Source organism: Lucilia sericata, unplaced genomic scaffold, assembly GCF_015586225.1.
Source record: "Lucilia sericata isolate MDLA Ls3-8-SP2 unplaced genomic scaffold, ASM1558622v1 Contig001219F_arrow, whole genome shotgun sequence".
NCBI classification, from domain to species: Eukaryota; Metazoa; Arthropoda; class Insecta; order Diptera; family Calliphoridae; genus Lucilia; species Lucilia sericata.
This window is the reverse complement of record NW_023995179.1, coordinates 90,499-103,636: the sequence shown is the minus strand read 5'-3', so window position 1 is coordinate 103,636 and position 13,138 is coordinate 90,499. Positions and strand designations below refer to the sequence as shown.

The window sequence follows — 13,138 nt, the reverse complement described above, 5'->3', positions numbered from 1 at the left end:
AAACCGTTTTGGGATTTTAGAGTCATTAAAAAACCTTTTTTACGTCATCTGAAAATCCAAAGTGTAAACTTTTGCTTTTCAATTTATGGGTGTTCCAAGCTTTAGCTTAGGATATCTTCAAGAAGGAAGAATACAGTATATAACTGAAGTTAAAACATTAGCTTAAAGTCAAGAGATTTCCGATTACATAACAGATTTTATAAATAAAGTTTGCAACGCACTATTGTAAAATACCAAATATGGCCAAATTAGAATTTTTCAATCTTTAACATATGATTTTTAAAAAACTAGAAGTGATTAAGAAATACTGAGGTCATATTTAGATTCAGCGCATCTCGATCATTATACTTCCTAAGCAAAATATTATGTATTCTGACGAAATTCTATCTATGGTTCTAGGACCCTAGTCGATAAAAACCTGTAAGAGAACTTATTTTTTACTCTCTGCCGTTACAAAATTTTATAAAGATCGGTTTATATTTGACCTATGACCTCTTCCAATAATGATCGTATCAGTCAATTATAGTTTCGTAATATAGGTACGTGATCGAGAAAATCGATCGTAATTTTTCTTTTTGAAATGAAGACAAACGATATCATGAAATCTGCTACAATCGAAATGTTATATGAAAGCTTATTCGATCATGTTTCAATCGGCCCAAAGGGTCTTATGAAGGTCTTATACCTTTCCGAAATTAATTTTTAATCTACTTTTAGCAAATAAAGGAGTGTATATAGCTTTAGACCTGTCGTCTTGATTTTTTTCTTTTTGTAGCTGTTTGATTTCTTTGCCAGGTTATAAGAGGAAATCTTTAAAACCCTTAAAAAAGATATAAAACAAAATAATTTTTTTTAGTATGTCTACCTGTAGTAGTTGTTTTTGTATTTTGCCTTATTTATTCCTTTTGTTTTCCTGTTTCTTCTGGTCCCTTAATTGTAATCCAAACACATTTATCAATTTTTCTCTCGCATATATTGTATTGTAGACATGCGCACGTTTTTTCTTCTTTTCTTTTTTAACTCTCTCTCTCTCTTGGTGTCTTTGGTTTTTGCCATTAAGCAACAGCTGAAGGTTAATCACAGGCCTATGGGCTTTTTGTTTCTTTCGCTTTAAACATAACTTGTATACCCGGCCAGAGCCTAATATAACATGTACTTTAATTGCCTTTTTCTTGCTTGCCAAAATTTTTTTAAATTGCCTAAAAATAAACCATAATCTATTAAGTTTTTGTTTGTTGTATCTCTCAGCTAGGCACAACAATTGGCCCGGCAAATTTTGAATGTTATAATTAATTGTGCAATATTTAATGGTTTGTTTAAAGGTCACAGCATTTTGAAGTGTTTTATAAAGTAATCACCTAGTACTTACAACTTCTTAATTTAAATTTAAGAAAAAAAGATAGATAGATATGTAGACAGATAGATAGATAGATAGATAGATATATAGATAGATAGATAGATAGATAGATAGATCGCTCGCTAGATAGCTATCGCTAGATAGCTAGCTCGATAGCTCGATCCTATCTCGCTAGCTATAGATAGCTGCTCGCTCGCTCGCTCGCTCGCTCGCTGCGCTAGCTCGCTCTCTCGCTGCTCGCTAGCTCGCTCGCTCGCTCGCTCGCGCTCGCCTCTCGCTCTCCTAGCTCGCTCGCTCGCTCGCTCGCTCGCTCGCTCGCTCGCTCGCTCGCTCGCTCGCTCGCTCGCTCGCTCTCGCTCGCTCCCTCGCTCGCTCGCTCGCTCGCTCGCTCGCTCGCTCGCTCGCTCGCTCGCTCGCTCGCTCGCTCCCTGCTCGCTCGCTCGCTCGCTCGCTCCTCGCTGCTCGCTCGCTCGCTCGCTCGCTCGCTCGCTCGCTCGCTCGCTCGCTCCTGCTCGCTCGCTCGCTCGCTCGCTCGCTCGCTCGCTCGCTCGCTCGCTCGCTCGCTCGCTCTCTCGCTGCTCGCTCGCTCGCTCGCTCGATCTCGCTCTCTCTCGCTCGCTCGCTCGTCGAGCCCTGCCTGATCCTCTCTTTGCTCACACCCCTGCAGTGACTCATTGCTTTGCCCTCAACTCATTGTTTGTTTAGAATCGTATTTACAAGTTTTGTTATCCTCAACGTTGTGAGTACTATCAAGTGAATGTGCAACTACATTCACGAGCGAGTAAACATTTGTTTATGTTAAAACAATACAAAATAGATTGTTGAATCGAATGAATCGATTCAAACTTTTCTTGAATAAATGGTGAAATTTTGAATGCTGTTAAAACTAGTTCCTGTGGCCCGAATTCGCTGAAATTTGGTAGTCTTGAGTACAATTGATGACAAGATAATATTATGTTCGAATATTCGAAATTAAGTTCGAAAATTCGAAGTTATGTTCGAAAAATTTTTTATGCTTTTAAATTATTCTTTGAGTCCAAAAAACTGAAAAAAAAATTTTCGAAAATTCGAACTCATGTTCGAAAAAAATTTAAAGCTGATAAAACCAGTTTCCGTGGACCAAATTGGCTGAAATTTGGCAGTGTTAAGTACAGTTGACGACGCTACTATATTATCTTCGACTATTCGAAATTAAGTTCGAAAATTCGAAGTAATATTCAAAAAATCTGTTAATTTGTCGAACTTAAAAATTGTTTTGCTTTCACTCGATTCACTCACTGTATACTACTTGAATTGAATCACACAAACACTCTCATTACTTGTTTCGTTCGAATTGAGTATTGACTAACATTCCTTATTTTCAAATATACTATTCATTTCATTCATAAAACAATGAGTGAGTCAAACACAGTGTTTGAAAAAAATCAAAATGTTTTAATTTATGATTTAAGTCACTCATGCAGGGCTCTAGAGTAGATAGATAGATAGATAGATAGATAGATAGATAGATAGATAGATAGATAGATAGATAGATAGATAGATAGATGATTAGATGATAGATAATAGATAGATAGATGCTTAGATACGCACTAGCTCGATAGACAGCTAGTGATCGATAGTAGATAGATGATGATACTGATTCGATAGATAGTGCTAGCTTTCGATCTCGCTCGATCGTGCTCGCTGCTCGCTGCGCTCGCTCGCTCGCTCTGCTCGTCGACTTGCTCGCTCGCTCGCTCGTCTCGCTGCTGCGCATCGCTCCTGACTCGCTCGTCGCTCGCTCGCTCGCTCGCTCGCTAGCTCCGATCGCTCGCCTCCCTCAACTCTCTTCCTACCTTCTCCCTTTGCTTTCTGTTTTAATTTGTAGAACTCATTCGAAAGTCTCAAAGATATGGTATATGTCCAGATTCAGATATTTATATATTCTATCAGTCTGATGTATCTCTTTTTCACATTTCTTATCGAGAAGTGTTTTTGAAATATTTGCCAAAATCTATTTAGCAACAATAGATTGAAAGTCAAAACATTTATACAAAAATATCAAAGTGTTTTAGCACTAGAGCCTATGTTTGTCTTCTATTATCATTTTTATCTTCTTCTTTTATTCCTAATCGGGTTTTGATTCTATCAAAATTAATTTAAAATAATTTCTTATTGTCGCATTAAGTTCTTGTTGGTTCTTCTCTACAGTAGCAACTGTAGATCGACATTTGTCTCGCACCCGATATATCGTTAGCTTAGTACGCAATTGTGATAAGACATTTTCATTTCAAAATAGTTCCATTGGAGTCTTATACTTTCATGAAAGAAAACTCTATTAACATTCAAAAATATGAATTTTAATGTGTCCTTTATAAAAAAAATAATAATAATCTTTCAATGCTTGTTATTTATCTATATACATACATATGTATATACAGTGAATCAATTAAGTAATTTGCCTATGTAAAATTTTATACATTTTAAGAAAAAACTTTATCTGAACAATTATGTTTAGCAAAATAAAGCAATTTGCTTGTTGTATTTTTTAAAGAATATCTTATATTTTAATTTTCTAACATAAAAAGTAAAATCGTGATATTAATTAACGAGATTTTTGATAAAATGAGAACGTATTGTTAATTTTTAAGGTCAATAAAGTATTTTGCTTTTTTAGGTATTTTGTTCATTTTTTTAATATTGCTGCATTATTTTATAAAATTTAATATTTTTATTACTCCTATATATTAGAATAAAATTTTTTAGATATTTTAGTAGTGGAACGACCAAGTTTGGACATTTCTTAACCGATTTATTATCTTATATACCTATAAGAATTTTTCAATATTTGACTTAACATGAAATCTATCGTTTTTTTGATTTAATTTCGAAAACAATAAGTAATTTTGAATTGGATACATGATATATTAGGAAATCAATGGATTTGGACCTAGAAAAAAATATTAGTGGGGTATAAATCTATAGATTATAACAAAAATAATCTGGGTTTTTTTGTATTGATAAACAAAAACTACATTGCGGAAACCCCATCTATTTGGGGAGTACTGTGTGAATTTTATTTAGAATTGTATAATATTGATTCTTATTCAATAAAGCTAACACTAAGTACCATCCTAGCCACTCTAAGTATGGGGATATCACCGTATACCATTATAGAACAATTACATGCTAGAATTTTAATATTCTACCTCATATTTTGAATGCATTATTTTATGAATAAAATACAGTAGGCGTAGCTGGATTTGGATAGTTATTCTTGATTTGGGTTCTAATTATATATAAGTGTATGTATTAGCTGAAAAATATTGCTTTTGTGGATCTTAGGTGATGAGAACCGCCTCTATTTGTAAATATCTAAATTAAGTATTTTTCCCGTACCACACGATAATTCACTTTATATTGTTTCCAAGCAACCTAAGGTCTGTTTAGGGGTCTAAATTTAAACATAGTGTTCTTTTAATTTCGTATATGGACTTTGGAGAAGATAAATGAGGACTTCAATGGTTTTTGCTTGGATACAAGTCGCTCTCCTTTGGCAGTTAAAGATTTTTAAAGACAACTCAGTGCTTTTTTTAATAATTCTTTATGTTATTTCATCAATTTCTATATTTTATATTTTTTAATGATTGATTAAACATCTCATAATTGAATTTCATTGATTTTTACTTGTTCTAAAAATATAAACTAATTTTTTATATTGGAATTGTCCTTTAAACATTTTTAGCGCAAATAACTAGAGTTTCACACAATAAGGATATGATTTTTTAAAATTACAATTGAAAAATACTTAACACGTGTCCTTTTAACAATAAAACAATAAATTCCAAAAGCAATTAAAAAATAATTTGAAAAACCCAACGAAATTAACTGGAAATTTCAATATGCAAAATACTTTATTGACGTGCAAATTCTGATGAAAAATAATAAAATGCAACAACAAATGCACTAAAATTTTTATTTTAATAATTTTTTCTTGGTTTTCCCATTATACACAATCTTTATTCTCAATTGGAAAACATGAATTTACTTTTTACCTGTTTTTTTGAATTTTATTTATGAACAAAAAACAAAATTCTCTTAAAAAAAGGTAGGCAAAAAACTTAGTTGATTCACTGTATGTACATGCATAGTTCTTTAAGTCTTTCCATTTCCTTGTCTTTTAAAAATATGTGCCTGAGTTTAATGTACAATTCAACTAGTTTTCAGCTAAATAAGGGGAAACAATTTAGAAAATGACATTACAAAATCATTTAATCACGTTTTAATAGGAAATCAACAATTGTGGAAAGAAGTGCCATCATTAAGTATAAAAACAAACAATAAAAACAACAAGAAAGGCAAAGATCTTAAGAATGAGGTATTTGAACTTTTACATTTTTATTTTTATTTACACATACAGCTGTAGTTATACGAGGGGGGGTTTAAAATTTGTTATAAATTATTAAAGAAAAAAATATTAAAAGATGGAATAGATTACCTTCCAATTCGGCATATGTTAATAGATCTAAAGTACCAAGATTTTACTAATTTTAACTGGAAAATTTAGTTTACTTTCTAAGGACCGATACAAGCTAATTAGAGTATGTACAAAATATTGCTTCTAGATTTCTTACAACATCGATTGTATTTAAAAGTCCTATTCTAGTGAAAAAAAAAACTTTTGACTGATTTAGTTTACAATTTTCTCTAAGTGTAAATTGGATAATTTATACACCATTTTTATAGAATGTCCACAATACCCTCGTATTCACTCGTCTCTTCGTATTCAATTGCCATAATAAAACATTCTAGTTCCTTTTATTACTTACTATATTTTTTCTTTTCTTTCAAAAGCCATGGATCATTAGAGAGGAAATTCTTGAAGTGAAAAAAAAAAAACAAATCGTAAAACAACCGACGAAAAAAGAATATGAAAAACATACATACAAATGGGAAATTCTACTATGTCTACATGACCATTATTTCATTCCCACATTTCTTAACTGGTTTTAGTTAATATGTAGTGAAGAGTTGCTTGGTTCCACTACCAGCATACAATATTCTTTGATGATCAAACCAACCAACCAACAACTATTGTTTAACTAACGACTTAGTAAGTCATTCATCTAGGCAGTCAGGCAGCCGAGACAGTCACTCAGTCATTTACCAACCAACGAACCAAGCAAACAACAAATAGAACGTCATGGTAACGTTTGTATGGTTTTAGTGATTTTTTTTTGTGTTTTTGTTTTCGTTTATGCTTGAGGTAAAATCAAAGTTTGACAGAAATTTGAACCATATTAGACCAAAAAAAAAAAAAAGAAACAACAATAAATATTAAAAAGAAAAGGTAAAAAACCAAAAATAATGGATAAAAAATAACAGAAGAATGGTGTAATTGTACGATTCAAGTCAACTCTTTCAGAGAATGACAACAATGAACAAAATTACTGTGAAAACTTTTTAAAATGTTTACTTACAAAAAAACGTAGATGGCTTAGGTTAATGCGGTTGTACTGGTACCAGCAGTAATTCCTACACAGAACTTTAATTGAATTCAAACAATTTCGAAAACATAAAATTTCTTTACAAGTTTATCGTGGTTATTTCTTAGAAGTAGCTTTTGAGTTGCAGTATGTTCTTGGGGATATTTTCTCATCGGTAAACCACAGACATCTGTCAATGAGTTATTCAATAATACGGGATGATTCTTTCAGTAATTGAATTTTCGAGAAGTTTACAAAGATACAATGTTGGATTATTTGTAACTCGATAATGTAACTTGATAGAAATCCTATTTTTTGGGTATGAAGTTTATGATCCTTTATACGGTCCCGATCTTATCTATTTTCCTATATTTTTGAGCTGTAAATTTATTTCTGTGATGTGTGGTTACTGTTTCCGAAGAGTCAATTGATTTCCATGTCAAAATAACTACACCATTTCTAATTGTAGTTTAGAATACAATGATTTCTATAATACAATTAAAAAATTGTGAAATAAAATTGGAAATGACGTAGTCTTCTAGCTGGTCTGGTGGTCAGTGGTTACCTTAGGTTTAAACTAGAACGTGACTATCTCATTTCTCTTTCATACATTTGGCCTTCGCTACATCTACATATTTTAATGAAGTATCACAAAGCTGAAAGTCTCAAGGGTCTTCGAGACAAGTGACAGGAATTATATCGGTGGAAGGAACTATGAAATAACTTAAGATGCTTTCGGTGAATTCTTTGAAGACAAGGCATTCTGCTTTCTTTTGGTTTATATATTTACGACGTTCAGAGACTTTGCTTTAACAGTTCCTGGTTCTTTCTTGGGAAAAAATTGTCGGTTGATACAGCTGTCAAAGGCTTTGCTTTAACATCTTTGTTCTAGTAATACTGTGGTCGTTCCGGAGAGAAATCCAATCCAATTGTCGTGGGAACGTCGGGAGACACACATTAAAAGATGATCGAAGGTGACAAGTTATGTATGTTGATAGTCAGGTAACACTTGAATTGTTATATACAACATTCTAGCATAGTAAGTAGCTGTAGGTTTCAGATGGATTCAGAGTATATGTGGCCGAAGTTGAATGCCAATACAACTATTCCTATTACATAGGAGGGATATTACAATTCTAGTAGGAGTGTTAACCGAGATCTGGATGGAAATTCATTATTTTCACACTTTTCTTCCTTCTACTTGTTTTGGGTCTACGAGTGGATGTGAATCTGTTAAGGTATACAATCCTTTTAAACTAATCAGGGTCTAGTAGTTAGATTAAGGATCAACATTTATATTAGCTCAAATGCATTGTACAATCTTGTCTTTAGATCCCTTCCTCAAAGAATAAATAATTATGAATCCAAGCAAAACTTTTGTAACATATAAGCCTTTAACATTACTGTATATTTCTTCAGATGATTATGCGGTTAAATGTTGTGTTGATATTGCCTTAAACGTACTAGAGTACAAAGTTTTTGTCTTGATGATAATAGAATTCTTTCTTCCATTGCTTACAATAATGATGTCTTCAACCTAATGACAAACGATAAAAAACCAACAACAACAGTAATTATGATGATAATAACGATCATCACCATGATCATAATTGAGTTAAAAGACGTGTTTTTTTTGTTTTGATCGTAATAATGAGGTTAATGGCAATGAATGAGATGCCACAACAGAATTTAAAAAAAAGTAATATGTTTTTCTGTTGAATTTTGTTGTTAGTGCAAATATTTTGTTGTTTCTTTTTCTCTACGAGTTTGCGGTTTTTATCGTTGTTGTTTTTGCTGTTCTGTACAAATATGATGACGAAGAGACCCTGCTGCTGACTTTTTTTTTTCAAACTAAAAAAAGAAAAACAAAACAAAATGTGTTTTTTTATAAAATAAAAAGTACCTACAAAATTTTACGTTAAAATTATAACAACAAAACATGATTGTAGTGATTGCCAAAAAAAATTGTGGCTGTTAATTGTTGTTGTAAAGTGAGTGGTCTTTTGATCGGTAGTCGGTGTGGTGTTCTTTGAATTGGATCAATGAGTAATCAAAGAAAAACAAAAACAACAAGATTTCACTTTAAATAGCAACTCAACTCACAAATAAACAAAAACAAATTGTATTTGTATACAAAAGTTTTTGTTTTGAAAAAAAAAACAATTGCAAAACACAGCGTAATTTTAGTAACTAAGAAATATGTATTTAAAAAAATCGTGTTTAAGAATTAAATTTCTTAAGTATTTTTCCATTTCAAATTTCCAAACATTTTTTTGTTTTTGTTAATTCTATAAAAATAGTTTGCAGTTTTGAATTTGTTTTAAAAATAACATTTCTCATGGACTTGTTAATTGTTGAATTAGAATTGAAATTGTTTAATGGAAATTTTTTTTATTACATTAACAAATTGTATAAAAATATAATAAACAATTTTGATAAAACTTGTTTAAGCTGTGAAGAAACGTAACTTATCGAAAAATTACAAAAACAAATTTATGTGTACAACGTTTCGATCCCTCTAATCCCAGGTATTCTTTGAATTTGGAATATAAACCTATAGCCAGGACGCTCACATAAAATCAAACTTGGTCCTGGAATTCCAGACATCCCTTATCGAGATGGCGAAACATTCTACAATATTCCAGATCATCAACAGATAAAATTGCGAACTTCCTTGCGACAAAATAGTTCGGATTGGATTCCATAGGTTTTCAGGGCGAAGTGTATTTTGATTGATACAGTTGCGTTCAAAATAATAGAAGTGAAAATTTCAAAAAATTTAAATATAAATTTTTTAGTGAAAGGTTTAGATTTTAAATTAAATAATTTTATAATTTATTTATTTAACTTGTTCTCTAATTTTTATAATCATTATTTTAAATATTTAAGAAATTTATTTAAAAAAATATATATTTTTTTAAATTTATATACAAAATCTGTTGTTCAAAATAATAGGAGTATTCGTTTTAAGTTCAAATATTTTTAAAATAAAAACAAAAAAGAAAGGACTTTCATCTAAAATATTATTAATTAGTGTGTAGCAATACAACATCAGCTATTTTTGTCAAGTTTTTATTTAGAATTTGGAACTTAATGTCTTTCCGACAACGGCTTTGAGGAGCTTGATGACGCATATCGTGGACGATTATCCACAAATATGGTGTAATTTATTGGGAAACCCTTAAAAGACGTTATACGCAAGGTTTTTTAACGATTTGTTTTACAATCAGTAAGTCGACAACCATATCATTGCCTACTTCCTATGGAACGTGCTTCCACCATTTTGGAATCAATCATGTTTTCATAAGACTACATCGCCATTTTATCAACTTTGTTTGTTGGGAATATGAGAACATATCTTGGGGTAATATGTTTACCTACAACCTTTGGTCTACGATTCCATTCTACAATTTATTAGGCCATACCATTTTTGTCAAGACCCGTCTTGAATCATTCCTGTTATACTACTTCTTTGAAAGTTGGTTATAGCTTAATATTTTTCGATTAATGGACTTCCAATATATTTTCTGAATTCATTTAGATTTAAAAACACAATTTGTTGTCGTATTCTTGCATTAAAAATTCATCCATGTATGAAACCACCTCTAAATGTGGTACTTGGCAATCTTTATGGATTTGACTATATGCTTTATGGTCTGAAATTAAATGTTTTCAAAAAAATTTTGTTTGAAAATTGATCTGAACTAATTGAATATTGATCAGGATGTTTTATAACTACAATTTGGCTTAGTTTCAATATTTTAGGGCGCCCTAATGAGATTAATCTTAAAACCTTGCCGTTAGCGCTTATCATTTTTGCATAAAATGTTTAGTTTTTATGAGAGATTTTAAAAAATTTTACTTCTTAATGTATTCAAATAATCTTTTAATGAAATTAACTTGAGATATTTTATTTTCCTTTTCGCGATATTTTCATAATTTCCAAGATATTTAAACAGATTTCCCCTTTCGTAAATTCTGACACTTTTTTCATGATTTTAAATGAAATAATCGTGAACTGTGTTTAAAATTGCTTAAATTTATTCAAATACAAGAATTTTATACTATATTTTTAATATTTACTACGAATGATGAAAATTAGTCTAACTTAGGTTAGAGAATATACCGTACTCCTATTTTTTTGAACAGTCGTAATCTGATATGGATTCCGAAAAAAGTAAATAACAAAAGAACTAATGAAGCTATATACAAATTTCATTCGTTTTTTATTTTAAACACCTAACAAACAAATATCGTGAAAAAATATTGGATTTCCGTAAATGTTTCTTTTTAAAAATAACCTGCACAATTATTTTGAAGTCTCACTCCTATTTTTTTGAACACAGCTGTACATTTTAAGGATTGTTTCCCCTAACAGCTAAAACCACTAGGAAAAACTTATTTGGCAGCGAAAAGACCGTACCGTCATCACCAATTAGTAATAATCATTTTTATTTTATTTAAGAACCGAGCTCACAGAGCCATATCATTATAAGGCACTCATTGTTGGTAAACATCTATCTGTTTAGTTTCAATGATTTAAGATGAAATGAAAAATGCAATTAGAAAGTAACAAATAATAATTTATTGTTCCGTATTACAATTGACAAACTCTGCACATATGTATGTACATACATATACACATAGAAACTGCATAGTAAAAATTAAAATATCACAACACAGACTTTTAAAATTGTAAAAAATAAACAAAATTAAAAAAAACAGCAAACAAGTGGTTCCACTTAACGAATCACGTTGATGGGTGACTAAAAACAATACATATCAACAACAAACGACAACAACTAAAACAAAAACTAAATAGAAAAATAATAATAAAAATAAAAACTAAAACAAAAACAAAACGTATGTATACAAATAAAACTAAAGAAAACAACAAAGGAGCAATGAAATACATTTTGTGGGGACAACAACAACAATAACAAAATTTGATACTACAATGACAAATGCAAACAAACAACAAAAAAATAGAAAAAATGCAACTCTACTGCGCCATTGATAATATTGTTATTATGTATTTTATTTTTGTTTTGTTTATTTTTCTATAAAACTTTGTTATTTGCATATTTTGTTTTATTTAATTTAAAAGAGAAAAAGAAAAGAGCAAAAACTAGAAAGGAGGCTAAATAGAGCAAATGCCAAAGAATAAACAAGAAGTGAAACGCTGTCATTTTTTTACAACAATAACATTACGCTCTTCTCACAGACGAGTGCTGTGTAAATCCAACACATATATAAAAATTTTATTCTCTCTCCAAACTTCAAAACTTTTTCGCGAAAATTTGAGGATAATAGCACTTTGAAATATTTTTTATCACTTAACATTATATTTTATAATTTTTTTGCACAATTTAAACACATTTAATAGCCCGAAAATAATATATTTTTTACAAACGAAAAAAAAATATTTTTTATTTTTTGACATTGAATTTTTGTTGGTTGAAATTAAAACTAAAAAAAACAATGTTGTAAATTTTCGTATGGTAAACGAAAAAGATATTTCAAATAAATAATTTATTTTTTCAATATTATAGATTAAAAAACAAATAGACGTGTTTATAAAATGTTTGTAGATAAAATATGTGGAAAATATCTTAAGAAACCTTTCAAAGTATAAATTGAAATGTAATATATTTTTTCAATATTTTTCAATACGATTTTTTGCAACTATGTTGACTTGAGATTTTTACTAATACATTCATAGAGTTAGGTACCGGATGACAGTAGACTTAGGTACTTTTGAAAACAGTTTCATTTCTTATTTATTCTTTGGCAAATGCACTCAACAAATTTAAAATTGAATATGGGAAAATGGGAGGTAGAGAGAGAAAACGAAAAAAAAAACAATAACAATTTTAGCAGACAAAGAACTGTTATAAATTTTTATAAAATCAAAATAAACAAACAAAAACATAACAAAAGTATAAAATTTTTACTGGTGAAAACATCATAAAATAAATTGTTATTAAAAGAAAAGAGGACAAAGAAAATTAAAAAAATACGCAATTTATATATTTTGTAAATTTTAGTATTGTGTAGGTATTAAAAAAAAAGTGTTAAAATGAATAGGTATCTAAAATACTTTTATGTTTTCTTTACAATTTAAAAGTTCTTTTTTTGCGTTTTTTTATGTAAAAAAAACTGCATACGTTAAAGTGCAAAGCAGAGAAAACGTGTTCTGACCACATTGTACAAGGTGATCAAATAACGTGACAAACTAAACAAAACGTACGTTTTATTTAATTATTTATATTTAATTTTTATTTTCTTTATATTCGTATAGAATTTCTCTTTTTCT

At 30.1% G+C, this 13,138-nt stretch overlaps 1 protein-coding gene across 3 annotated transcripts in view; it reads left to right on the top strand.

The window, feature by feature from the left end:
* Window positions 1-13,138, top strand: part of LOC119610507 — a 31,814-nt gene that overhangs the window by 9,913 nt on the left and 8,763 nt on the right. Inside the window, exon 1 of one of the 3 annotated variants that reach the window (XM_037965754.1) lies at window positions 12,890-13,068. The exons of the other annotated variants lie outside the window; for them this stretch is intronic. The gene's annotated coding sequence lies outside the window, so the exon portion shown is untranslated. Of the gene's footprint in view, window positions 1-12,889; window positions 13,069-13,138 lie in introns of those variants that run through there. 3 annotated transcript variants of the gene reach the window in all.